We start from the raw sequence: 18,736 nt of genomic DNA, 5'->3' as shown, positions 1-18,736 counted from the left end.
TTTTTAGAATTTTTTTTTGATGTTACTGGTCCTTTAAAGGGGTGGTTCACCTTTAGTTAACTTTTAGTATGTTATAGAATGGCTAATTCTAAGCAAATTTTCAATTGGCCTACACGTTTTTTTTTATATATATAGTTTTTGAATTATTTGTCTTCTTCTTCTTTCCAGATTTCATATGGGGGTCACTGACCCTATCTAAAAACAAATGCTCTGTACGGCTTTAAATGTATTGTTATTGCTACTTTTTATTACTCCTCTTTCTATTCAGGCCTCTCCTATTTATATTCCAGTCTCTTATTCAAATCAATGTGTGGTTGCTAGGGTAATTTTTACCCTAGCAACCAGATTGCTGAAATTGCAAACTAGAGAGCTGCTGAAGAAAAGTCTAAATAATTCAAAAAACCATAAATAATAAAAATATGAAAACCAATTGCAAATTGTCTCTCTACATTATACTAAAAGTTAATTTAAAGGTGAACAACCCCTTTAAGCTAGCTCTTCCTCACATCTTTAACTCTTTGCTAGCTTCTGGAACTTTCCCTTCTCCATTCAAACATGTATGTGTCAAGCCTATCAAGCCATGTTTCACTCATCCCTTTTTCCCTAATTACAATCCTGTCTACCTTCTAACACTTGTCTCTTAAATTTTGTATCATATTGGGTTTCCCCCTATAACTAACGTTCTTGGCGCATACAATCTGTTTTACCATATGCAATCTAGATTTCTGCCTTGTGCAGAGTTGCAAATGATCAGTCTTTCATTCTAATCCTTTTTGACCTATAATCAGCATTTGATACAGTTGACCACTCCCTTCCTATGCATATTCTGCTTGCACTTGATATATATAATCTGATATGACTTCAGGTTTATTTTTCTAACTGATCTTTCTTTGTCTCTTATGCTAACAATACCCCCTTATCAGTTCCACTTAATGTAGGAGTCCCACAAGGTTTTGTATTGGTCTGTTGTTATGCCCCCCCCCATACTCTCTGTCTTTGGGAGATCTCATCCAAACAGTTGTAACTCTGCTAATTAAATATTCGCACCTTTCTTTGACAGATTTCCTACTATTTGCACTTCACTTGCAGATTTAATGGATAAATGTCTGGGCTGGTCTTTGCAAGTTAAATATTTGCACCCTTCTTTGACAAAGACCAAACCAGAAATTTCTCCATTATTTCTGCATGTGATGTGCAGCCACAAAGTTGGGCAGAGAGAGAGAGATGCCTTTCATTGTTGTTATAAAAGAGAACATAGATACTGCAGCTAGGTGGCAAGGGATAGAAAAATAAAAGTCAGGAATTTGAAGGAGACATTGCTTCAACATGTGATAAGAAGAGGGTCCAGTAATACATTTTGTATAGTGTTATCGTTTCCTGTGTAAAATAGAGGTGAACTCATAATGGGTGGATTTGAATTTACATTAACAAATGAGAATCTTCACTGTGACTTTTAAAAATCGAATGGCAAATTATTGTGGAGTACATTTTTATTAACACATTGTAACAGATTTACAAGCCTTTTACTAAATACTGTGAAATACTTAATACTGACAATGCAATATACATGTGTTGAAGTGTCATATTCGGGTATATTTGGAAAAAAATTACAGTATATTACAATTGAGTGGGTGCTAAACTGTGGTGCTGTGTTCTGAGTATGCATTACTATCATATTAGTGAAGATGAAATCCTCAGTGATGAAGAGGATGGAGTGGAGGAGGATACAGAAAAAACAAAAAGGGAAAGACCTCCTAAACGAAAACTGGAAGTGGATGAATACCCAGAATTTATGGCAAAGCGTTTTGCAGCATTCAGAACATATCAGAATAATACATTACAAAAGTGGCATGATAATACAAAGTTGTCAGGAAAAATTGGCAAGGTATGTGGATCCGTATAAATTGAGGGGACTTCAGTAATATTTAAATCCATGTTAAGTGATTTAAACTTTGTTTTGTCACATTTTCACTGGTTCTGTTGTTTTAAGGGGTTTGGAGCTTTTGAGCGTTCCATATTGACTCAGATTGAGCAGATTATGATGGACAAGGAAGGTTTACTCAGGCGTACACAGACAAAGAGGTCCTTTTATCGGATTTTGGGAAAGCCTTTAGATTCTCGAAATGTGGCAGAGGCTGTTCCTAACGAAGCAATGGTAAGGATTTATAAAATGCATTACTAGTGTTTATTGTACACCACCACTAGAAATTTCACTCTTAGCTTGCCGGTGTCATTACATTGATAAGTCTGGTCATTCTATGTAAGATATTCAAGAAGAAGGAAAATCAAACTCGCATTTAAAAGATCAAGATGAAGAACTGTTTGACGATAATGACTTCTACCACCAGGTACCTTTTTGTTTTTTGTTTTTTTATTTAACTGATTTTTGTACTGATTTTCTTTTAGAATCAGAGAAAACTAATCCGTACAGTTTGCCTGTGCTGTAATTATTATATATATATATATATTAATATATTATATATGTAGTATATTACCAACACATGAATAGGGCAATCCATTGTTAGTGAATTACAACTGCTACCATATTTGGACTGCCTGCAGATGTTGGAGAGATTGTGAGTTGTAGTTCAAAATCATGTGGAGACCATCATTGCCCATTCCTGCTATAGACATTGGGAGAAAAGTTACCCTCTTTAGGCAAAGAGCAAGAGCCTGTTGCATACACTGAAAAAAATAGGATGGCACACACATCCAAGATCGAAATAAAAGCACCAATTTTTTAGCACATTTGCTACTAGAGTGTGCCATCCAATTTTTTTCAGTGTATGCAACAGGGGAACCAAGTAAAGCAGCAAGGTTTCTGGATAGAGCACCACCATAATATAGCCATAGTCTTCTGAACTATTGAAAATAGAGCAAGAGCCACTGTGTGAGGTAACTGTATATGTATTAGAGACATAGTATACTGTATATTTTATATGGGGTAAATGTAAACATTGAAATATCAAAAGTACAGGGTTAGCATGGTTTTAATCTACTGTTAATACAGTATAGGATTTTTTTTGATATATATGTATGTATGTATATATATATGTATGTGTGTATATATATATATGTATGTATGTATATATATATATGTATGTGTGTATATATATATATATTCCTGCAGCTGGAGCACTCTTAATCCATTAGGCAATTGCCCGGGTGCAGGTTATAATAAATCATACATAGAACAAACAAAAAACCGCACGCACAGGACTTATGAGGTGCAAAAAAATAAAAGATTTATAGCAACGTTTCACCTGAAGAAGGCTCGAGTACAGGAGCCGAAAGCACACATCTTTTGGGTATTTTTTCTGGCTAATACCGGGTTGTGGCTGTTTACTGCTCAAGTGGGATCCTCCAGTTGGAAACCTCTGTGCATTCTGTACATTTCCAACTGTTCTAGCCTGCTTGACTGTCTTTTCTTTGTTTCCCTACTAGTATTGCTGATACTGCACTTTGTGTGTGTTCATTGTTCTTAACTAAAAATATTTGTCCAAGAAGAGAAGACACATACATGCTTTCGCTCACTGTAATGAAGAGAAAATGATTGACTCTTTAGAAAATAGTGTATGTTGTTGACTAAAATAACTTAAAAAGATGACTTACAATGGTTGGCCCATGTTAAAGGTCACCTGAGGTCAATTTATTATGGTCACCTGGGGTCAATGTATTTATTTATAGCTTTTGAATTTATTGCCTTTTTTTCTGATTCTTTTCAGCTTCCAAATGGGGGTCACTGACCCCATCTAAACACAAATGCTACAAATTTATTGTTATTGCTACTTTTTATTTCTCCTTTCTATTTAGGTACTCTCCTATTCATATTCCAGTCTCTTATTCAAATCATTGTATGGTTGCTAGGGTAATATGGACCCTAGCAACCAAATTGCTGAAATTGCAAAATCTAGAGAGCCGTTGAATAAAAAGCTAAAGAACTTAAAAACCACAAATAATAAAAAATTAAAACCATTTTCAAATTGTCTTAGAATATCACTCTCTACATCATACTGAAAGTTAATTTAAAGGTGAACAGCCTCATTAAGCTTTACATCCTCACCTATTATCACAATGTCACAGTTTCACTTTTATGCATGTTTCAATTTTAGTTTTCGAAGCAAATCTTGTACATAGTGTGCATTTCAAATAATACCAAAACTAAAAAAGACGTCTGCAATGCCAATCACACTCCCCCAAACCCTTTAGACGTTCTGGGAATATCTGCCCTCTGGGCAGCTGGTTGATATGATAATTTATAATTCCCAAATATTTAGCTATTATACATATTTTCTCTTACCAAATGTGTCAAATAATAACCCCTCTAATTTGTTAGCCCTGTGAGTACCGAAACTAGATAATGTGAATTAATTGGTAACCTTCTATTTGTGGCTTAGACTATAAAATAGGAAAAGTCTGTCCCTCTTCTTCCTTCTTCTCTTATTCCTAGTTCATCATGTGTTTTTGTTCGTCATTCTGCAATTAACACTTTAGTACCTTCATTCTAGATACAGGTATGGGATACATTATCCAAAAACCAGTTACCCAGAAAGCTCAGAATTACTGAAAGACGGTCTCCCATAGACTCCATTTTATCCAAATAATCCAGCCTATTTGGTTTATTTAGGGGGTTATCAAAGGTCAAATTTTAGAGTTTTATATACCTCAAATTAACTCATAACTCGATTGGTTTCTAATTTAAAAGAAACTTGATTGGGAAAAAGTCGAATTACGTTTGGGATTAACAACCTGAAAACTCGAATTGATCGAGTTTTCGGTGGGGAAAACTCTCCAATTAATAGAGTTTTCAGGCAAAACCCTCCCAAAAAACTTGAACATCATGAAAGCTATTAACATCTTGACAGGTTTTAGATGGGGTATTTTCCGATTCAAGCTATTTCCAGGGTCGTGGTATAATAAATCTTTAAAAATGTAAGGTGTTTTTTTTTTTTTTTTTGACCAAAAAAATCAACTTGAAAACACAAATGTTTATGGAAACACAACTCGAACCTTAATAAATCTGCCCCATGCTGCTTACTTAAGCATTCTGGATAACAGGTCCTATACCTAACAATGTTTAGGTTACCTTCAAAATAGGTCTCTGTAAATTGCCTAACTTATTGGGAGAATTTGCCATTATAACTCAGTCCGATAAATCCTTTCTGTTTCACAACAGTAACTGAACTGTTCAGTTTACACTGCCAAATAAATGTTCTTCTTTTGTGAGTTCCCAATAAAACAAGATTGCAGTCTTCTTAATGGACAATTTTTATTTTTAATTCACCCTGAAGTGGTAAGTTCAGAGAAAGATAGCGCCAGGTGACCAGCCTTTTATGGCACATCATAATTTTAACTCTGATAAATTCCAAATTCAGAGTTATGAGTAGTAGCATCTTATCTTTTTCCCCCCTGACTGGTTAATTGGGGTGGCGGGGTTAATCTAAATTAAAACTTAAACTAATAGAGGTCAGTAAGGCAACAGAAACACCTGAGTAAAACAAATGAGGCTGCCAGCCGCAACTTTATCTTGGCCGGCTCCCAGGAGGCGATTGGCAGAGAATTACAGTCGTTCTGGCGTTCTGCAAAGGTGAATGATGGGCGACACTTGTCAGTGCGCAGCATCTCTACAAATGTTCCAGATTGCGGGACTTCCGTGCCAACTGCTGCCAACCGTGTCGAGTGAATGGGAGCAGAAGCAGTTGTCAACATCTGGCAGCACAGCAAAGAATGGATGCAAGGCTGGGAACCCTGCAGACTCTAAATATGGTGCTGGGAGCTGTGGAGGCTTTAATCACTTACCGCTCCTTGGCAGCAGGCTACAACAGCATATCCTAGGCTCATTCATCACATGCAGACATCTGCTGAACCGTAAGGCAGCAACACATTAGTTTTCTTTCCTTGACCCCCTCCCCCTTCTTTTTCCCATTGCTCAAGTCCTCCCTCTCATCCAGTCTCCCACCAAAACCATTTCTTGGGAGACATGATCTGTAAAGATTACCAGTGTGTGCTAGTAATTGTAGGGAAGAGGGGCCCCCTGACAGACACTGCATCACACCTGTTCAGATGACCGGGTTAATTTCTTCTGTTGAATGGGATTGGGCACAGATTCAAGTTGATACCAATTCAACAATAAGTATAAAGAAAATTGCTAAATGTTTTCTGTCATCTTCTACATTAAATTGAATGCATTTTCCTAATTTTTTGACTTTTTATTTATTTTTATTTTTTTACAGATTTTTATTCCAGTGTTTCATATATTTTTCAGTTTTAGCACCCTCTGGTAATAAAACTCCACAAAAATATTAGCAGAGCAGTGCACTCCCAGGCTGGGTGCTTTTTTTTCACCTGCCCCTAATACTTGATGTGTAAAAGAATAATTATGCCTGTAAATGCCTATATATCTTATTTATGAATGGAAGAAAACCGAAGGACCTAATTTTGTTAAATTCAAAGGAGAATACCTCAGACGTTAGAAAGATAGTTAGACAGAGGTGCTGGAATGAAAGGGGTTAAATACTTAATTCATTCATCACAGATCGGGTTTAATGCTCAGCATGATTTACTGACACTTCCTAGTTAATTATTAGATTAGAGGGACACAATATATCATTCTTCAAAGAATATATTGGGTTTTTGACTGAAGACATTTCTGTTTTGACTGTGTGAATCTTAAAGCAAAAACCAAGTGGGAGGATGTTGTGAGTCTTTAGACCTTGCTTCCGCGGAAAAGTCATTCAGTAATTGCTTTTTAATGTGCTACGGACACACTAGCAGTTCCCCGTGTGACAGCTGTGAAAAGCTGAATTTTTTGTCTGGTACAGGTATATTGATCTAAGTGATCAAAATGGATTGAGCCCCCCCCCCCAAAAAGTAATACCAAATTACCGTATATATCCGTTTGGGGTACTTTTCTGAGAATTGTTTTTACTCCTTTCATAATCGGGCTCCTAAATTTCAGGTAGTATGCTGACCACACACAGTCTGTTCCTCCCAAGAATTAATATGTGGTGCAGAACAATTAAGCATTCTTCAGTCCATGAAAACTGAATGCATGTTGCTTTGTCATAAGAGTAAAGCTATAACTTTCATAGACTATCAAAGATGAAATAACAAAAAAAACACAATGGCGGCAACATAACAGCTCTCTAAGCAGGCAACTGTGTGAATACAGGCACGTATGTCGGTATGTCAAGTTCACAGACCTCTCTCTATGTCACGAAGAGGTTTGTGAGACTTCAAATGATTAAAAAACAGAAAGGGATAAACAAATACTGCTTTGAAGGGCAATACAATTAACAAATTTACTTGTTGCAGAATTGTAATGTATATTGGGAAGGTGCTTTGAATAACTTTCATGTAAAAAAACAGTTCTTGGTGAAATACCCCTTGTTAATTTAGTCCCATGTTTTCATCATCATCATTTATTTATATAGTGCAGTGGGAAGAACTGCATAGTGCCATCTCCTTGTTTTAAATAAAAACGACTTGCTCTCTACTGCTGGAAGAATTATTAAGATAGACAGCACTAAGTCTCTTTTTGAGATGGCTGAGAGAAGCATCACCTATAAGAGCCTTCAAGCAACCACTCAAAGCAGTCGCAAGTAACAAATTGCTGTTAAGATAATAGGTAAATCTGGTGAGAAGAATGACATAAAACTTGAGAACATTACACAGGATATTGCCACTGCTGCAGAAATACATTGTGCCCTTTAGCACTGTGAAATAATACCATACATCTGTCCAACTAAATTCAGATATTATTTGGGGAATACTTATCCAAAACATCTGTTTAAATGCTGCTCCTCACTTTCAAATGCCTTACTTTCAAAAGGTAGGAAATTTAGCACCCAAGAGTTCTTTTAATATGTGCTATTGACTACGTTGGGTGTCTCTGCATCCACTGTTGGGCTATAGTTGAAATTTATGCTTTCTAGACTTCAACTGCCATGCGCAGACCAAATTTTAGAAATTTTCATCTGGAGCACTAATCCACTCTCATATTCACACATTTACCTTGTGCTCTTTAGAGATTAAGGAATACTTTCACAAAAATTTAAAATTAATATAGCGCTGCCTGTGTTCAGCAATGCTGTATTCATGAAGCGCCAGAGGAGGCACAAAGTCACCCCCTTCTTGTCTCCTACACATCCCCTAACTTGCCATTCAGATGTGCTAGCTAAACAGCACCACAATGGAATCATGTCCCGAGGCATGAAGTGCTTTGAGGCCACTGAGCGCAACATCCAAGGGGTTGGTGAGCAACCTGTTGCTCACGAGCTACTGGTTGGGGATCATGCTCTAAATCAGTGATCCCCAACCAGTAGCTCGTGAGTAACATGTTGCTCCCCAACCCCATGGATGTTGCTCTCAGTGTCCTCACAGCAGGTGCTTATGTTTCAATTCCAGGTTTGGAGACACGTTTTGGTTGCATAAAAACCATATGTACTGCCAAACAGAGCCTCCTGTAGGCTGCCAGTCCACATAAGGGCTACCAATAGCCAATCACATGCCTTATTTGGTAGCCACGGGAACATTTTTCATGCTTGTGTTGCTCCCCAACTCTTTTTACATCTGAATGTTGCTCACGGGTGAAAAAGGATGGGGACCCCTCCTCTAAATAATCCCCATGGTCTTCTTCACAACATGGAAGCAGAGTAGATGAAAATGGGAAGCAGAAATATTATAAAACAGGATCAAACTTTATCCAGTAAGAAATAATTTAGAACAGAAAACCATTGGGACCTTTTCTTACTTTTGACATATGCTTACCATGAATCTTTACAGGGCTTCATATTCTCTGTATGCATTCAATTTTAGCCTTTGCACGAAGGTGTTAACAGAATTCATATCACTTGTCTATGCTAGAATGTAACTAATGTAGTTTTTATATACACTCAAGGACATTGCACCAGTAAAAAATTAAGGAATTGAACGTCTTAAATGAAAAGGCATAAATATGTAGCTAGAAAATTGAAATGTTAATATTGCATGTCTACTGCCTGGCGCATTTTGGAGTGGTGGTGCTCCCATTATTTATTCAGTTGTTTTTTATTTTAGCCTGTATTATTTTAAAAAAAGACCCAACTTAATTTTTTAAATAGTCATATTGAACATATTGAAAAACAGTTTTGTCAACCGTAAGTGCTGTTGTAAGGTATCCTGGTCCACTTTCTGTCAGTCCATGTGCTGGGCAATTGCCATTTTTAGAATACTTCTTTTGCTGAGAAACCATAAGTAAAAACACTACTTGCAGTCAAACAGTGGTGTCAAGGGAACACTGACGACACCCAAACTATTTGCTAAGATATTAGATATTGCTTGGGATGGTTTAACATGCATTAACATGACGTTATGATTAATCATATTAGCAGATCTTAATAAAAGCAGTTTTGTGCAGGTTTTCGCCGGAAATCGAAAGCTTACCATCTAAAACCCGGTGAATGTTTTATTTTTGGCACAAAAAAACACTTTTGGGACGATAAAACCCATTTAGGTTTTTCTGTAATCCATGTCTGCAAACCCAAATCTTGAAGGTTCATAAATCTGACCCCTGTCTTTGATATAATCAATCCCTGCCTTACTGAATTTATTCTTAAAAGAGGCAAAACATAAAAGCAAAAATTGTTATGTACTGCCTTGTGAAGCCAAATCTTACTGTAGTATTGAAATGGTATTTTGAATAGTATTTAATATGTTCCCTATGCTTAAAGCAGTTTGTATTTCTTGGAACTTCCTTTTCTTTTAGGGGCAGATTTATCAAGGGTCGAAGTGAATTTGAGGGAATTTTCGAAGCAAAAAAATTTGAAATTCAAAGTAATTTTTTGGATACTATGACTTCGAATTTGATTCGAGGTAAAATAGTTTGAATATTCGACCATTCGATAATCGAAGTACTGTCTCTTTAAAAAAACGTAGACTTCAATACTTCGCCAAATTAAACCTGCCAAAGTGCTATGTTAGCCTATGGGGACCTTCTACAGCATTTTTCTACGTTTTTTGAAGTCGAAGTAAAATCGTACGATAAAATCGTTCGATTCGAAGGATTTAATCGCTCGATTGAATGATTTTACTTCGACCGCAGAATACCCAAATTCGATGAAAAAAGCTCGAATTCGATATTCGAATTCAAAGTATTTAAATTAGATGGTCGAATTTCAAAGTATTTTTTACTTCAAAAATCAAACCTTGATAAATCTGCCCCTTAAAGTTTAAATATTAAGGTGTTGCTCACAAAAGTAATTTTTGCAGTTGACTGCTTTTTAAAGGAAAACTATACCCCCCAAACAATATGTAAAATCCTGCTTCATGTAAATAAACCATTTTCATAATAATATACTTTTCTAGTAGTATGTACCATTGGGTAATCATAAATAGAAAATTGCCATTTTAAAAAATAAGGGCCGCCCCCTGGGATCGTAGGATTCACTGTACTCACAAAAATACCAACAAACCATACATGTTAGGTCACATGAGCCAATTAACAGACATAGTTGTGTCTTTTGCTTCCACACTTCTTCCTATTGATTGGAGCAAAGGTACTGCTAGATCAGTTAATGGGAACAAGTTTATAAACTTATTGCACGACAATTGTTTAGCACAGGTTGTTGAGGAGCCTACCAGAAAAAATGCTATTCTTGATTTAGTGATCTCAAATGACCCAGAACTTATAGCAAATGTGCAAGTCATTGAACCCCTGGGTAATAGTGACCATAATGTTATATCTTTTAATGTCTGGTGCAAAAAACAAAAATATACTGGGGCAACAAAAAGCATGAATTTTGCCAAAGCTAATTTTAGTGCCTTGAGGGCTGCCCTACAGCATTGATTGGGGCATTAGGTTTTCAGCTAAAAACACAGAACAGAAATGGTTGTCCTTTAAAATGATATTAAATCATTACTGTTCTCAATTTATTCCCTTAAGGACTAAACGTAGAAGCTCTAAGAATCATCCTGTGTGGCTTAATACAGAGGTAAAAATGTTAATGGGAAAGAAGAGAAAGGCATTTAAAAACTACAAATCTGTAGGGACAGAAGCTGCATTTAATGAATATAAACACTGTAATAAATGTTGTAAATCAGCAATCCGGAAGGCTAAGAAAAGAAATGAAGAGTTAATTGCGGTGGAGGTGAAAACTAACCCTAAAAAGTTTTTTAAATATATTAATAGTAAAAAGATGCAGGTTGAGAGTGTTGCTCCATTAAATAATGGTACCAGTATGTTTGTAACAGATACAGATAAGGCAAATGTGTTAAATCAGTTCTTTTCTTCAGTGTATACAATAGAGGAGTCTGGGTTCACAGGCTCACTTAATAACTGCACGAATGGTTCAACTCAATCTAGTCAGTGGCTGACTCAGGATATGATTCAAAAAGCTTTAATACAAATTAATGTAAACAAGGCTCCAGGACCTGATGGCATACACCCCCGGGTTCTAAGAGAGCTTAGTTCATTTTTAGACCAGCCCTTATTTCTGATTTTCTCAGATTCACTGTCATCTGGTATGGTGCCTATGGATTGGAGAAAAGCTGATGTTATTCCAATATTTAAAAAGGGATTACGATCTCAGCCTGGCAATTATAGGCCAGTAAGATTGACATCTGTGGTGGGCAAATTATTTGAAGGCTTGTTAAGGGATCACATTCAAAATTTTGTCCTAATGAATGGCATTATGAGCAACAATCAGCATGGCTTTATGAAGGATAGGTCATGTCAGACGAATTTGAGGCCTTCGGCCTCGTGTTTTTATATGGTCATGAAACTCCTCGGTAACTAATAATATCCTTATATTTTACAAGAGGGGGTACTTTATTCACTATATATTATTTAATGCTAGTTTACATTTAGCAGCTATGGTGTATGGTGTTTTGTATTTTTGAAATATTATTTACAAAAATCAGTAGTGACCCGAGTCTATGTGGGTTATTTCTGTTTATTTTTCAAGAAGCAACACTTGTTCCCTGGATTTTTTTAAACTTAATGCGCCGAACAATTATCTTCCAGATTCATTAAGGTGCACATTTATCAAATGGGAGATTAAAGATCACTGCAGAAAACTTCAACCACTTTTTATTTATTCCTATTGGATTTTTAAATGTCCATTTATCAATGGGTGAAAGTTAGACTTCACCATTTGATAAATATGCTTCTAGAAATCCTATAGGAAGTGGCTTTTTTTATTCTGTGGTAAACTCTGTCACATTTTGTTAAATCTGCCCGAAGTGTCCTTATTTCAAGCTTTTACTGGTAAATGTGGTGCCTCCAGTTTTTACACTCAGTTTACCAGTCTTGTCATTTTTTTTGCTAGATTTTACATCTGTTATTGCTGTCCTTCTGTAGGTATTGTAAGTTTCCTATTCATAGGACTGTGTGACAACAAAGGCAGTTTCAGGCGCTTCTTGGCTGGCTTAAAGGGGCCAATAGAGAATAAGCACCATGTGCTATGAACAATGCTACAAATCTCCCCCTTCAAAGTGAATGGTAGTTACCACTATGCACTGTGTGCTGTCTAGTGAGGCATGTATTGCTTGTTTCCCCATTAAAAAGAGGATTTGGAGTTCCGAAGATCTGTGATGATGCATAAACCAATGTGGTGTGGAGCTGAGTAGTGATGTCATTTCTGTCACATGACTCACTAAAATTTGTGTATTATAATAAATAAAGTACCCCCAGTTGTAAAATATGAGGATATTAGAAGTTACCTCGGAGTTCCATGACCTGTATAAAAACACTCGGCCTTCGGCCTCGTGTTTTTATATGGTCATGAAACTCCTCGGTAACTAATAATATCCTTATATTTTACAAGAGGGGGTACTTTATTCACTATATATTATTTAATGCTAGTTTACATTTAGCAGCTATGGTGTATGGTGTTTTGTATTTTTGAAATATTATTTACAAAAATCAGTAGTGACCCGAGTCTATGTGGGTTATTTCTGTTTATTTTTCAAGAAGCAACACTTGTTCCCTGGATTTTTTTAAACTTAATGCGCCGAACAATTATCTTCCAGATTCATTAAGGTGCACATTTATCAAATGGGAGATTAAAGATCACTGCAGAAAACTTCAACCACTTTTTATTTATTCCTATTGGATTTTTAAATGTCCATTTATCAATGGGTGAAAGTTAGACTTCACCATTTGATAAATATGCTTCTAGAAATCCTATAGGAAGTGGCTTTTTTTATTCTGTGGTAAACTCTGTCACATTTTGTTAAATCTGCCCGAAGTGTCCTTATTTCAAGCTTTTACTGGTAAATGTGGTGCCTCCAGTTTTTACACTCAGTTTACCAGTCTTGTCATTTTTTTTGCTAGATTTTACATCTGTTATTGCTGTCCTTCTGTAGGTATTGTAAGTTTCCTATTCATAGGACTGTGTGACAACAAAGGCAGTTTCAGGCGCTTCTTGGCTGGCTTAAAGGGGCCAATAGAGAATAAGCACCATGTGCTATGAACAATGCTACAAATCTCCCCCTTCAAAGTGAATGGTAGTTACCACTATGCACTGTGTGCTGTCTAGTGAGGCATGTATTGCTTGTTTCCCCATTAAAAAGAGGATTTGGAGTTCCGAAGATCTGTGATGATGCATAAACCAATGTGGTGTGGAGCTGACCATGGTTCTGAAATGCATGCATGCCATTGCTACAGTCTGTAATATCGTATTTAGCAGGTTGACTTCTGTTTTCTCTGCTAAGAGAAAAAAATACATTTTATCATTTTTGGTTTAATTGAATTTTGCATTTAATTCTGGGCTTTTCACATGCAAATTAACACAAAAATGCACCTATTTTACGGAAAATGTTTTTAGGTTAATTACATTTGATTTAACCTGGCCTCAAAAGACAAAAGTAAATTTAGATTTAACTGTAAATCTTCTTTTGCCTTTCCATTGTCCATTCTTTTGATGTTTTGCTTGTGATCTTCAGATGTTTTGATCAAAGCCGCTGGCGTAATGCTCAGAGACAAAGTTGGGAGAGGCTTTCATATTTTATCTAAAATCACTTTGTTTCAACTGCTTTATTGTTCAATTTTAAATATGCAAACAGGCATCAGAGAGAAACTGTATTTATCTTTGATGATCCAAACAAATGTTTTACTGTAGTCATATACTTAACAGAACCAAATGAGTATTGTGAAAAGTTAACATTTAGTAATAATGCCAAGTTCTGCTGTTCCAGGGAGTTATAACTGCTCAAACCTATTTAGTTATTTATGCATGATATTCTTGTTACCGATATTGTGGGTTTTTTTTATCAAAGGTCAAGAGTTTTTTATACTTCAAATGAACTCACAACTTGAATAGTTTCTTGTTTAAGAAAAAACTTGAATGGAAAAACTAGATTCATAAAGTTGCGAAACCCAAAAACTTGGTTTCATCGAGTTTTCGGCTAAAAAAAAAAATTAAATCATTCGAAGTGATCACATTTTGGGGCAAAACACTTCAAAATAAACTCAAAGATCATGAAGGCTATTAACATCTTCATATGGTTCAAGGGCCACTGACTCCTACATGACCTTGACAGGTTTTAGATGGTGTATTTGTGGGTTCAAGCTTCCAGGGTCGGAGTATAATAAATCTCGAAAAACTTTAGTATTTTTTTCCTTTAAAAACTTGAATTTGTTTTTAATCCTAGGGGCTGATTTACTTACCTAGGTACTACAGTTGTTCAGTGCAGTTACCAATACCAACCAATCAGATCTTTCCGTTCACTTTTGAACTTACAGATTAATAAAAACAAGTTTATTTTTTGTTGCTAATGGTAATTGAACTGGTTTTATTACAGTATCCCCTCACTATTGTAATCGGTCAGTGGCACTGCTCTTTTGAAGTCCTTATAGAAATATTGGCTTATTGCAAAATGCAGTGGAAAAGTGGTACTGCACTCATACATTTGGACTTTGTTTTTCAATTATTTTAAAAGCAAGGAATTTGAATCGTCTCTCAAAAATAAGTCAGTCTGTTTAAAAGAGTAGTCCACCTTTAAGTTCATTATTAGTATGTTAAAGAATGTTAGAGGGTCAATATAACCAAAACAATAGCTCTGTGAGGCTACAATACTATTATTATTAGTAAAGTTTATGTTTCTATTCAGGTCCTTTCCTTTTTATATTCCTACAGTCCCACATTAAAACCATGTCATCCGATAAAGATAGTCTATTTAATATTTCTATTTTATCTATGTCTTGCAATTTTCAGGATTTCTCTATAACAATGCTTACAGAAATTGAAAAAAATACAGTGTCACCATTTCCTAAGTCAAGTACTGCAGTAAATTATGAGAACATTTTGATACGCAGAGACACAGCCTCTCATTTTTATTTCTTCAGAGCAAAGGGAAAAAAGAAATCGAACTTAACTGAAAATAATGTGCAGTCTTTTAGGTTTTTGGCAGAACAGCAGTGTTCTTTTTTTCCCAGGCTAGGGTCTGAAGGCAAACATTTAAAATTATTAACTCTTACCCAACATCTCCAGGTATGTTTATATGTGTATACCAATGAGGGTTGAGGTTTCTGAGGAAGTGTTACTTGTGTATCAGATGTGTTAATAAAAACTGCTTTTTTACCAATAATTTACGAATAAGCGATTCTTCCAAAAGGTATCCAGGTATGTCTGCCTTTCATTGGAAGCCTCAATTTTGCAAAGGGAGAGATTTTTAGAAAGTTAAGATCAAAACCTAGAAAAAATAAAATTTCTATTCCGTTTTTATTTTCCAAATAAACCCCATTCACAGTGCCTTGTAAAAAATCTAGTATAAGGATACTAGAATTCAACATTTTCTTCACTGTAATAAAGAGTATGATGTGGATCCACCTTTAACACCATGTTGACCAACATTAAGCAGCAGTCCATATCGTTATAATTTCTGATCTATACAGTGATATTATTGTTTACCTATTGTTTTGCTTCTCTTTGCCCATGTTTATATTTTTCGGTCTTTTCATTAAATCATTGTTCCTTTGTTGTGTTTTATAGTTGCTGCGAGAAGTGATTGAGCGCAAGACCAGCTCTCTAGATCCCAATGATCAAGTGGCAATGGGAAGGTAAGAGTTAGGCATGCTGTCTGATGAAGTGTCGCCAGCACTGTCACTGTCTTTTCCAGTGCAGGCAGGGATAAAACAAAGAAACATAAAAGCTCAGAGGCCAAGCACAATTAGATGAGCTATGATTATTAAATGTAACAATCTCAATCGCATCAATCATGGCCAGCCATATTAACAGATGATGTCAGAACTGTTATTTATCAGACCAAAAACATTTAAACCCTAGTATTGCAGTATGCTGTTACTTTAACCTTTGCAATTTCCTAGCTTTTAATGTGTATTGTCTTGTTGTTAGATGGGCATTTTTTGGTCAGCAGTAATTGTTTGTATTTTTAGGTGTTTAGAGATTTGGATCCAGGGAATTCTGTCTTACTGGGGTATTTGGGTCAGTAAAGATAGCACCTTTACTGCAACAGAAAATACATTTTACTTGCACAGTCTGCTAAAAGTAAAGTTAAGGTGCCTAGATATATATGCCTTTAATAATTTCAAATCCATCAGAAATAGTATAAGTAAAACTTTAATGGGCACGTGTTACCCTAGTATGATGATAAGTGCACTAAATAGTCAGTGATTCAACGGATAATTATCTGGCTTTATTTGAGTAACAAATGCATTACATTTATTTAGTGAGAATATATTGTAATGTTTTTTAGGTTTTTCTGTCAAAAAGATTAGAGCAATTAAGATTATATTAAGATTGTAGTAATTGGATTTTGCTAGATGGATTTCTGATGTGTTGATTTCATTGTTTTGATCTTGTAACATCAAGTTTTGTTTGTTTCTCATGACTGCCTTTTGGTTTTTTTTGTACATATTGTTTTCTTAAATCTCTATGAAATAAATACCAGTTAAGGCCAAATAAAATCTAGGAAAATATGATCCACTAGCGGTTGGTAAAAATCCTGGCATGTCAAATATCTATTAAAATCACATTATTTCATCTGCCTTGTGCAGTATAAATGTGCATTATAGTGTGCTAAATATCTGTTAGGGCTTGTTCATATAAGGAGCCTTTGACATTCCTTGCCATTGTAAAGGGCAGTAGTTATACCCTTTATTGATTAAGCATATCTCCTCATTAAGAGCATTATTTAAGGCAGCAGTATCATCACCGTTCCATTTTCATATATTCCCTTGTTTGGCTTTAAATACATTTGAAAGTATTGAGTATTTGTTTGTTTACACACGCACACTTTTTTACCCATGGCTGTTTATCAGAGACAGATTAGTGAAAAAATATTTCCCAACCTGTAAGAAGGCATGTTTGGTTCAGTATATTGTAGCATGTTGCATTGTTTGGCTTCATGATCTTTGATCTCTACAGTCTAGCCATCATGTAAACTAGTTTTAGGAAGGTAACGATGGGGTTCTGGGGAGTCAGGACCCATTATTTGTTACTGTATATAATTGTATATATTTGTGTCTAAAGCTCCCACTGTCAATTGCTGTATTTAATGTATCTGTGGTGTCTGTCTCTGTACCATTATTTATAAGTGTATGTGTGGCCTTAACTGTACAAGCTAACTCAGAGAGTCTGTCTGCAATAGCACTCTTTGCACTAGAGATGAAATTCGAATTTAAAAATCAGAATATTGTCTCATTATGGCCCACTTGTCATCACTCCAAAATGGTTAGTGTTTACCAGAGCAGTTTTCATTTGATGTTATCAGAAGTGTCAGTGGTGCGTTCCCTGGACAGCAGCAGTAGCAGTTGAAACCCCAATTGTGCCAAATATAGCCCTTAGACTAATGGCTCATATGTTGGAAAAGCTGATTCCCTGTCTTCTGCTCCCTGAATTTGCTCATGCTGACAGGTATAGGATAAACTTGTCAGCTCGAAAACGTTATTTGCACCGAGTTGCTAAAACACCCTGCTGACTGGCTGATCTCATACCTGTCACCATTCACAAATTCAGGTAGAAGAATATGGTGGGATTGGCATTTTTCCATTATTATAGATAGGCCAGAAGAGAAACCAACCCATGTGCCATTAGTTTTAAAGTGAATGGGAGGCACTAGGGCAATTGGGGTCGTATTTACATATATTATAATGGGTCCGTTTTTTATACCAGTAGTGAAACATGGAGCTCCTATTAGTTCAGGCAGCCAAGTCCTCCAGGTGATGTGTCAGGGAGAGCTGTTATCTTTCCTCTTAAAATATATATATATATATATATATATATATATATATATATATATATATATATATATATATATATGTATGTATGTATGTGTATGTATGTATGTGTATGTATGTATGTATGTATGTATGTATATATATATATATGTGTGTGTATATATATATATATATGTATGTATATAAATATATATATATATATATATATATATATATATATATATATATATATATAAATTGATATTTTAAAAAATTATTTCAGCAGAGAATTGTGTGTAAGGAACACTATTAACTTATGCATTTTAAACACATTTGGGGGAATGCAATAAAAGTCGGTAACGGAAAAACTATTCGCAATGCGAAAATTTATGCCTTTGAGCGAACAAATTTTGCTTTGCTCGAATTTAATATAGCTTTTGTGAACACGGAAACTGTTTAGCAACCACTCCCGACAGTGTAAGAACGTTTGCGAATTTTATAGTTTGCGCCAATGCACAGTCAATGTAATAAAACTTCTTACTGAAAAAGTTATGTTTGCTCCAAAAGATTACGATACCT

The 18,736-nt window shown here is 35.5% G+C and overlaps 1 pseudogene; it reads left to right on the top strand.

Annotated features, from left to right (window-relative positions):
* The window catches only part of LOC108707484, a 100,722-nt pseudogene that overhangs the window by 32,919 nt on the left and 49,067 nt on the right, over window positions 1-18,736 (top strand).

The sequence above is a fragment of the Xenopus laevis genome, chromosome 2L, assembly GCF_017654675.1.
Source record: "Xenopus laevis strain J_2021 chromosome 2L, Xenopus_laevis_v10.1, whole genome shotgun sequence".
Classification (NCBI taxonomy): Eukaryota; Metazoa; Chordata; class Amphibia; order Anura; family Pipidae; genus Xenopus; species Xenopus laevis.
This window is presented reverse-complemented; position numbering and strand designations above follow the sequence as displayed.